The sequence below is a fragment of the Entelurus aequoreus genome, linkage group LG12 (assembly GCF_033978785.1).
Source record: "Entelurus aequoreus isolate RoL-2023_Sb linkage group LG12, RoL_Eaeq_v1.1, whole genome shotgun sequence".
Lineage (NCBI taxonomy): Eukaryota > Metazoa > Chordata > Actinopteri > Syngnathiformes > Syngnathidae > Entelurus > Entelurus aequoreus.
In genome coordinates, this window is record NC_084742.1 from 68,187,578 (window position 1) to 68,197,028 (window position 9,451).

Sequence of the window (9,451 nt, forward strand, 5' to 3'; positions counted from 1 at the left end):
TGTCCATATCCTACCTCCCCCCACCCCCCTCCACACCCCTGATTGTAAATAATGTAAATAATTCAATGTGATTATCTTGTGTGATGACTGTATTATGATGATAGTATATATGATAGTATATATCTGTATCATGAATCAAATCTAAGTGGACCCCGACTCAAACAAGTTGAATAACTTATTCGGGTGTTAACATTTAGTGGTCAATTGTACGGAATATGTACTTCACTGTGCAACCTACTAATAAAAGTCTCAATCAATCAATCAATCAACTTTCTCTTTATCAACAAGGACAAACGAAAACGACAAGCTTAACTCTCCTGTCTGCGCTGCTCTGCCAACACGCACAGAAGTCACTTTGGTGCCCTCACAAACAATTAGAAATCACAACAATCCTTAACTTTAATAACCATATTGCTAGAATAATAAACATTTAAAAAGTAAAATCCACTTACGTTGTAAACATTTGCAAGGATGAACTGACGAACAGCGGGTGGGATGGGGGGGATGTGTGTGTGTGTGTGTGTGTGTGTGTGTGTGTGTGTGTGTGTGTGTGTGTGTGTGTGTGTGTGTGTGTGTGTGTGTGTGTGTGTGTGTGTGTGTGTGTGTGTTGAAAGAGACGAGTGCCTTCTCGACTATGTTGACACTACATGCCAAAGTGGACCAAATCAGATTTTTTTTTCAAAATCAGATTTTTTTCCAACTGACTGTTTAGATTCCAAGTTAAATTTGATCTTTATCAGACTTCAGTATACAATGTGGCCTCCACGCCACGTGCATGGGCAGTTTGATAAACAAGGAAGTCACTACTGCTACTACTACGCAAAATAAAAGCTGCCACACATACAGGGCTCGAATTTAACCACGGCAACTGCCCCGACTGCCCTCGTCATTTGCCGTAATACCCCAAAAAATTGACAAATATTTGCAACAAGAACATGCCGTGACCTCCCTTGACTTTTTACCTGTTAATGGACGAGGGATGTAACAGTAAACGGTATAATGATAATTTGCGCTAAAATTCCAGACCGTTAGTAACACCTTCTAATTTTTTAATTACCAAAAAAACATCATTTATTAATGCATTTTCGGCAACAGGAAGTCAGACGCATGCGCACTAGCGTCGTTTGGCTTGACAACCATGGCGGACTAACGACAGACTTTGCTCGGGAGATTTCCCCTCAGAGTAAAAGGAGCCAAGCGCTTGGTTTAACCTCATTTTCCCTCGCTTCCTACCGTGTGTTTAAGAGCGCACTGCTGTGTTTAGATGGAGACAGGTGTGGACAATATTGGAGACGCTTGTCCCCACACAAAAAGTACACAGCGAAAGAGAAAACTATTTCATGTTGCTTTCTTTTCCTCATCAGCTGCTGTGACTGAGAGTTAACGAGGTGAGGAAACATGCAGCAGGCGATCTGTCGTGAACGTTGTCACAACTTGTTTATAGGGCGGCATGGCGTAGTGGGTAGAGCGCCCGTGTCAGAAACCTGAGGGTTGCAGGTTCGCTCCCCGCCTCTTACCATGCCGTTGTGTCCTTGGGCAGGACACTTCACCCTTGCCCCCGGTGCCGCTCACACTGGTGAATGAATGTTGAATGAATGATAGGTGGTGGTCGGAGGGGCCGTAGGCGCAAATTGGCAGCCACGCTTCCGTCAGTCTACCCCAGGGCAGCTGTGGCTATGAAAGTAGCTTACCACCACCAGGTGTGAATGAATGATGGGTTTTTAACATGTAAAGCGACTTTGGGTACTTAGAAAAGCGCTATATAAATCTCAGGTATTATTATTATTATTATAAAGTCTTTACTTTGTTTACTGGGATGTTCACTCCTTTATTTAACTGCAAACTGTATCAGTGCTCAAATAACATCAATACTAGCTCAAATGTTTTGTCATCTCATTGAACTACAACATTAAATACAGTAGTGTAGTAGACCTAAGTATTCATTAAGTACCACCATAATGACAACATTAAATACAGTAGTGTAGTAGACCTAAGTATTCATTAAGTACCACCATAACGACAACATTAAATACAGTAGTGTAGTAGACCTAAGTATTCATTAAGTACCACCATAACGACAACATTAAATACAGTAGTGTAGTAGACCTAAGTATTCATTAAGTACCACCATAATGACAACATTAAAATACAGTAGTGTAGTAGACCTAAGTATTCATTAAGTACCACCATAATGACAACATTAAAATACAGTAGTGTAGTAGACCTAAGTATTCATTAAGTACCACCATAATGACAACATTAAAATACAGTAGTGTAGTAGACCTAAGTATTCATTAAGTACCACCATGATGACAACATTAAAATACAGTAGTGTAGTAGGCCTATATTTTCATTAAAAGAAGGCAGAGGTTGTATTCAACACATTTATCATTTGTGCCACATTACACAGTTTGAACAGTAATACTGTGTTTGAATATTTCATTAAGTGATTATTTAGCGTACCACTAGATGGAGCTTGCGTACCAGTACCACAGTTTGAGAACGAGCGGTGTAGATGGAGAGTAAGCAGATATTAACTGGAAATTAACAAATAGATTAATAAGAGAAAATATAAAAACTGTTCAGTACACCACATGTAAGAGTGTGAATCGATCCATGGCGTCGACACTAAGGTTAATATCATTATATATATGACCAATACTAGAGTGATTGATCAATGTTTTTATTCCCTCAAAATTATTTGTATCTTGTTTTTGTTGATGTGTACAAATCCAGGGAATAAGATCCTTGACTCAGGAGGACTTGAAAAGAGTAATAGATATACAGTAAGTGTTTAGTTATTGTGTACAATTGACTTGGTTTTGATCAAACATTTGTATGCAATAAAACAGAATAAGGAACTGGTTCCAATATTGTGCTGTCCATAGTGCTCACAAATAAATCTAAAAAAAATAAAAGTTCACACACGTGCTGGTATCAGCGGATCTCACTTATGGATGATCGGTATCGGAAGCATAAATCACTGACCGGAACATTCTTAATTAGAACTGCAAATTAACTTTTTTCTGTTGATTCTCAGTTTGTTTTCTTCAGACGTAATCAAGGTTGGTCTGCATTGATCAATGTAGAGCATCAAATTTGATGAGACGACTAGAAAGCTGAGACATCCACAAACAAAAAAAATCTATTGACTGGCTCGTTAACATGAACAATCAGTCATTTATCCTAATGTGACACCACAGTGGGATTTACTCTGACCCAGCAGATATGCTCACATTTTCAGTGGAGCCATAATAAATTCATAAAAGAAGCAAACTTCATGAATGTTTTTTGTGAGCAACAAGTATGTGCTCCAATCACTACATCACAACAAAATAAGAAATGATTGTAAAGTCAAGACAGCCATGACATGATGTTCTTTACAAGTGTATGTACACTTTTGACCAGGACTATATGTGCACCCAGGATGATATTTGATTAGTATTAGAAGTGGCCCGCAGGCCACAGCCGCCTGCTGCTGTTTTGCATGCACCAATACGCCATCAGTGTTGGTGCTAGAAATTGTCAAAATGGGTTGCCAGGGACCCCATCAAGTCATAAAAATGGGGTCTCACAGTACAGTTTTCACTCAGTAGATTGGTGTTCTGTCACAAAGTTGTGTATTACAAACTCAAACGCGTTTCGTGCTGACGTGCATACAGGGCCGGCCCGTGGCATAGGCCGTATAGGCAAATGCTAAGGGCGCCGTCCATAAGGGGGCGCCACGCCAGTGCCACAAATGTTGGAGAAAAAAAATAAAAAATAGTTGGTACTATTATTTCTAAATACAAAAAATAATCCCACGTTAATTAAAATGCAAAGTAAAGCCTTTTTAATACAAATATTTTTTGTTATAACATTATGCAACCCACCCCCCCACCCCCCACCCGCACGGTGCGCCCCTCCCTTCCCGTGTCATGACTCTTGCCACATCAAAAAATCAACACAAGATGTCAAAACGGCCAAAACTGCCAGGTGCCCAGGGAAGAAAAAAGAGAAAAGAAGAGGAGGAGAAACGAGAAAAAGACAGAGGTAGCAGGTAGGTAACATTAGCCTACATGAAATTATTTGTCTGTTACAGAATGTGATAGTAACCTGGCTTTAGCATTAAGCTAATGTTACATGATTCGGCAATTGCTAATCAATAAATAGCTAGTTCTGTTTTAACGTCGGGTTAATATTGTGGAGGGGGCAAAATTGTTATGGAAAATAATAATGTAACGTTAGGTAATTACAGTACTCCCACCTTACATTCCTCAGGGACATTTGTATTAGATCTTTTAAGCAGGTGTTTTTTGTTTACATTGTTATTGCCTTCTGGTTAGCTAATGTTTGCCCTGCAGGTAATAGTCACTTTTCCACTCCTTTATATATTAGGTATAGTTGTAAGCCTAGTTGTTAAAGTGCACATCATTAATGTTAATTAAGCAATATCACATGAGAGGGAATGCTGTTTTTTTTATTTGAGCACTGCTGTGATTCGGTTAAAGATAATGATAACAACATTCTCATATATTATGTTAATTTGCTTTCTTTAAGTAAAAAAAAAGGTCAAAAACAAAGCTATTCGGTTTCTTGTGAGTATATACACTTCACTGCCGATGTGTGGGGGGGCGGGGCGCGCACCACCTAAAATCTTGCCTAGGGCGCCAGATTGGTTAGGGCCAGGCCTGCGTGCATATGACTCCTGGGTTGTAGTTTGGAGACCCCTGCATTAAATGATCTGTATTTTGTGTACACTACCATGTCTTCCAAATCCTTCTGAGCACAACCAAAGGGTGGCGCCACACACAAGTCATTTACAGAGTCAACGCTCTCCAGCTTTCTAAATATGTTTGTATACATGTAAATAAATATGTCATTAACATGTAAATTAAATATGTAAATATGAATGCACCTACGCAGTGGCCTAGTGATTAGAGTGTCAAACCCGGGCCGAGTCATACCTAAGACTATAAAAATGGGAGCCATTACCTCCCTGCTTGGCACTCAGCATCAAGGGTTGGAATTGGAGGTTAAATCAGCAAAAATGATTCCCTGGCGCGGCACCGCTGCTGCCCACTGCTCCCCTCACCTCCCAGGGGGTGAACAAGGGTCAAATGCAGAGGACACATTTCACCACACCTAGTGTGTGTGTGACAATCATTGGTACTTTAACGTTTTACCTCTTAAGGCCCAAGCTGTTTGTTTACATGCTTTTTTTCTTTTTCTTTGCTATTTGCGCTTATTGGACCCTAATTACAATAAATACTAAGAATCATCTTTTTATATGATGTACTTAGTCCATAAGTACGCAAACGTGTACTTCATGTTTAGTGACATGCTAATTCTTATTTTTACACTTATTTTTTTCCAAATTCCATTGTATGTTATACTCTTCTGACACCACCAGATGGCAGTATAAGTGTCCACATAAGCGGCCGTAAGACCCCAATTCAGTAGTGTACACAATTTTGGAAATAAGAGCTAAAAGGTGCTGTCCACGCATGTGGCCACTAAGCCTTTAGAGGTTTTTAACATAATGTTCAGTTAAGTTTCAGTTTATTTGGAACGTGCCTACGATGCAATGTAATGCGTCACATATTTTCAGTTGTTTCATTACAGCACATCCGAAAAGGAGTAGGAAGAAGCTGAGCTTATTTCATCTTACCCATTTTCCAATATTAGTTTGGAATGCATTCAAGAAAAGGTTGAGTGCAATAAATGAACTGCAAAGCGAAGACGCAGACAAGGGGTTTGCCACTACAAAAGGTGGTAGGACAAACAGTGATGGACTATCACCTGTTGCACAGCTGCCTTCGAACAGTCACATCCACACACAGCTGTGACAGAGAGGAGAGCAGCTTGTTAAAGTAAAGAAAAGAAAAGAAAAACACACACTCTGGGCTGTCTTGGATATGACAGGTCTGAGTACAACAACCGATCTCTCCTTACGTCTGCGGGAAAAAACAAAGAGTAAAACATATGATGGCTGATGTCTGTTCACTTAAACTGTCACACCCTGGAGAGACCTGACTTCCCTCTGCCAGTCACACAAATTATAGCTCTCCTTTTCCTCCTCGCTCCCATTTCCAGCCGCCTATTTGGCAAGTTGTCTTCCTTTAAAATGTAAACTGTCTGAAGGCCTTTGGGAGAACATACTGTACATCAGGCCTGGGCAATTATTTTGACTCAGGGGCCACATTTAGAGAAAAAAAATGTGTCTGGGGGCCGGTATATCTATTTTTAGGGACACTAATACAAAACTTCACAATAATATCTGATTGAATGCTAAAAACGTTATGACAGACCGCCTTAAAAAACGTAATGGAATTTTAAATGTTTCTATGAACGATAAAACATTGAATATTGACAAAATATGAATGTCACACCCCCTTTCGCTCGACATATTTTACAATCAAGTGAAACGCAACAAAAATGCAACAAATAGTGAAATATGAACGTGAAGGGTACAAAATAAACCCACCTACAATCTGATATATCACTAAGCTTTAGAACTTTGTTGTGAAAAGCTCCTTCCGCGTCTGTGGAAACGCTTCCCGCCCACACTGCTTGGTGCCTCGTCTGAACTGCTGTGACGTAGATGACCATAGTAACTATTTAGATGACCATAGTAACTAATTAGATTACCATAGTAACTGGTATATCATCCATAAGCGCAGATTTCAACCATTGAAATACTTTGTATAGTTCAAGACTTCCGGTCATTAGAAAACATCAGTGCACATCACAATGGCAGCTACACTTTACATCTTAAAGATGTAAAAAAATTATTTGGGAATGTCCGGCTGGCCAGACTGAAAAGCTTAACGGGCCGCATGTGGCCCCCGGGCCTTAATTTGCCTAGGTCTGCTGTACATGCATGGAAGCCAGTGTTGGCGTTAGCGCACTTTTTGTGTCTTGTTACGCATTCAAATCAGAAAGGACGGAAAATTTCATAAGTTCGCGCGAATTTATTATTTGGTTTTTTTAAGCGATAATCGCTTTCCGCCGGTGTTTTGTTTTGTGCGTCCATTCTCCCTTTTCTGTCTACACACTGTGTCTGCTTGTAAGTACTCCGTGTGTGTGTGTGTGTGCTGCCGGACATGCTCCTGTGCTCGTAAAACCAGCAATGTCATGATGTGACGACGCGCCGTCATGCCTGTAAAAAAAAGAAAAAAGAAAAGGGGAACCGGTACTTTTTAAACAGAGTATAGCAGTGGTTTTCAACTACTGTGCCGTGAGATATTGTTTGGTGTGCCGTGAGATATTGTTTGGTGTGCCGTGGGAGTTTATGTACTTTCACCTAATTGGGTTAAAAATGTTTTTGCAAACCAGTAGTTATAATCCGCAAATGTGCCGTTGTTGAGTGTCTGTGCTGTCCAGAGATCGGCAGAGTAACCATGTAATACTCTTCCATACCAGTAGGTGGCAGCAGGTGGCTAATTGCTTTGTAAATGTCGGGAACGACGACAATGGTTTGCAGGTAAAAATGTATCTGATGCTTAAACCAAAAATAAACAAAAGGCGAGTGCCGCTAAGAAAAGGCACTGAACTTTAGGGATGGCTATGCAAAACTAAAACTGAACTGGCTGCAAAGTAAACAGAAACAGAATGCTGGACGACAGCAAAGACTTACAGCGTGTGGAGCATACGGCGTCCACAAAGTACATCCGTACATGACATGACAATCAACAACAAAATAGGAGCGCAAGACAAGAACTATAACACTACACACAGGAAAACACCAAAAAACTCCAAATAAGTCAGGGTGTGATGTGACAGTACACCTACTTTGAGACAAGAGCTATATTGATGCATGGTTGGTTATGGTTTAAATTCATATCCAACAATTGTGAGAACGACTTTTTATTGTCAATATCGGCTGCTGAGTTTCATTTTTTTTATGTTTTCTGCTGGTGGTGTGCCTCGGGATTTTTTCAATGAAAAAAATGTGCCCCAGCTCAGAAAAGGTTGAAAAACACTGGAGTATAGTATCGTTTTTGATTCATTAGTACCGCGATTCTATACTAGTACCGGTATACCATATAACCCTAGTCAGGTGTTTAATATGTAGCCATTGTTGTGCATTTAATCATTTAACATGAAAAAAAAAACCTGTTCTCACTTCAAAACTGCATCTCTAATCCGGATAATCTCTTTGGTATTACAATTATTCTTCCAAGGATGTGCTCACTAGCTTTAGTGTCAGTTGTACAGATATTATAAAAATGATCACAATTATAACCCATGTAGGGCAAAGATGAATTGCAAAACACCTTCATTGGTAATCATAGTGACAGAAGTATGTGTGAATTATGTAATACAAAAAGTGAATTCATTTATGTGGTGGAAAAGGCAGAAAGGAGGCTGAAACTGTCCCGAATGAAACCACTTTGACCGCATGCGTTCTGCCTGCAGTTGAGCCGAGCGTATACTGTATTCCTCTAATCAGCTTTCTCACGGGCATTCACACACACGCAAGTAGATTTAGTACATTATCATATCCCCAAGTGGAACAAGAGCAATAATTCTATCCCAGCATGGTAACAAATGCTATTTAAAGGAGATTAATTCCACAAGAGGATTATTCCCGCGTTACACAGAATAGGATGGGAGGATGGCTTCCGTGGGTGGTGGACAACATTTGATCTCACAAACATCTCTATAATCCCAGGTGGAACTCCTGCTGGTGTTCAAAAGACTGCGCGTGTGTGTGTGTGTGTGTGTGTGTGTGTGTGTGTGTGTGTGTGTGTGTGTGTGTGTGTGTGTGTGTGTGTGTGTGTGTGTGTGTGTGTGTGTGTGTGTGTGTGTGTGTGTGTGTGTGTGTGTGTGTGTGTGTGTGTGTGTGTGTGTGTGTGTGTGTGTGCGTGTGTGTGTAACTTGAATGAACAATTAGAATGAATAATCTAAAGGTTGGTGATGAAAAACTCTAAGAGCCTTACAGTACAGGATGAAAATAGTTCTAAAAGTTATGGTTTTGGTACGTAAGACACCTCATGGTACAAATATAAGACATCCTGGATCATTGTTGTACAACTGGCGGCCCACGAGCCACATCCAGCCCGCCATATAGGCTTGATGAAAGCATTCAAACGAGGGTGGCTCATGTGTGCAGTACTCCCGCCACCCCACAGGGGGAAGAGCGAGGCACAATGAAGCCATACTGGGGTGAGGAGAAGAAGACTACTCATTCAAGCCTGAAAAAAAAGTCCGAATAAATTTCGACTGGACATCTAAGTATGAATGTTCTGCCCCGAGCAAGTGCTCCAGTCATTGTTTCCTGTCGGACCTTTTAAGCGACGGACACATTGTTCTAGACGGTGGAAATTCACACGTGTAAGCGTCCTCATGAAACTTGGGTCAAATATTTCTAAGTAGATTTTGTGCATAACACTAAACATATTTTATTTATGTAAAATACACACTGGAGGTTATACATTAGTAACGTTTATGTTATGTTTATTTTTAA

General features: G+C 40.3%; 1 protein-coding gene and 1 long non-coding RNA gene across 9 annotated transcripts in view; one reads left to right on the top strand and one right to left on the bottom strand.

Moving 5' to 3' along the window:
* Nucleotides 1–9,451, top strand: part of sox5 (SRY-box transcription factor 5) — an 863,129-nt gene that overhangs the window by 529,015 nt on the left and 324,663 nt on the right. The window lies entirely within an intron of this gene.
* Nucleotides 1–9,451, bottom strand: part of LOC133662483 (uncharacterized) — a 211,741-nt gene that overhangs the window by 195,940 nt on the left and 6,350 nt on the right. Inside the window, exon 3 of one of the 3 annotated variants that reach the window (XR_009828114.1) lies at nt 7,009–7,141. The exons of the other annotated variants lie outside the window; for them this stretch is intronic. This is a non-coding gene — a long non-coding RNA (uncharacterized LOC133662483). Of the gene's footprint in view, nt 1–7,008; nt 7,142–9,451 lie in introns of those variants that run through there. 3 annotated transcript variants of the gene reach the window in all.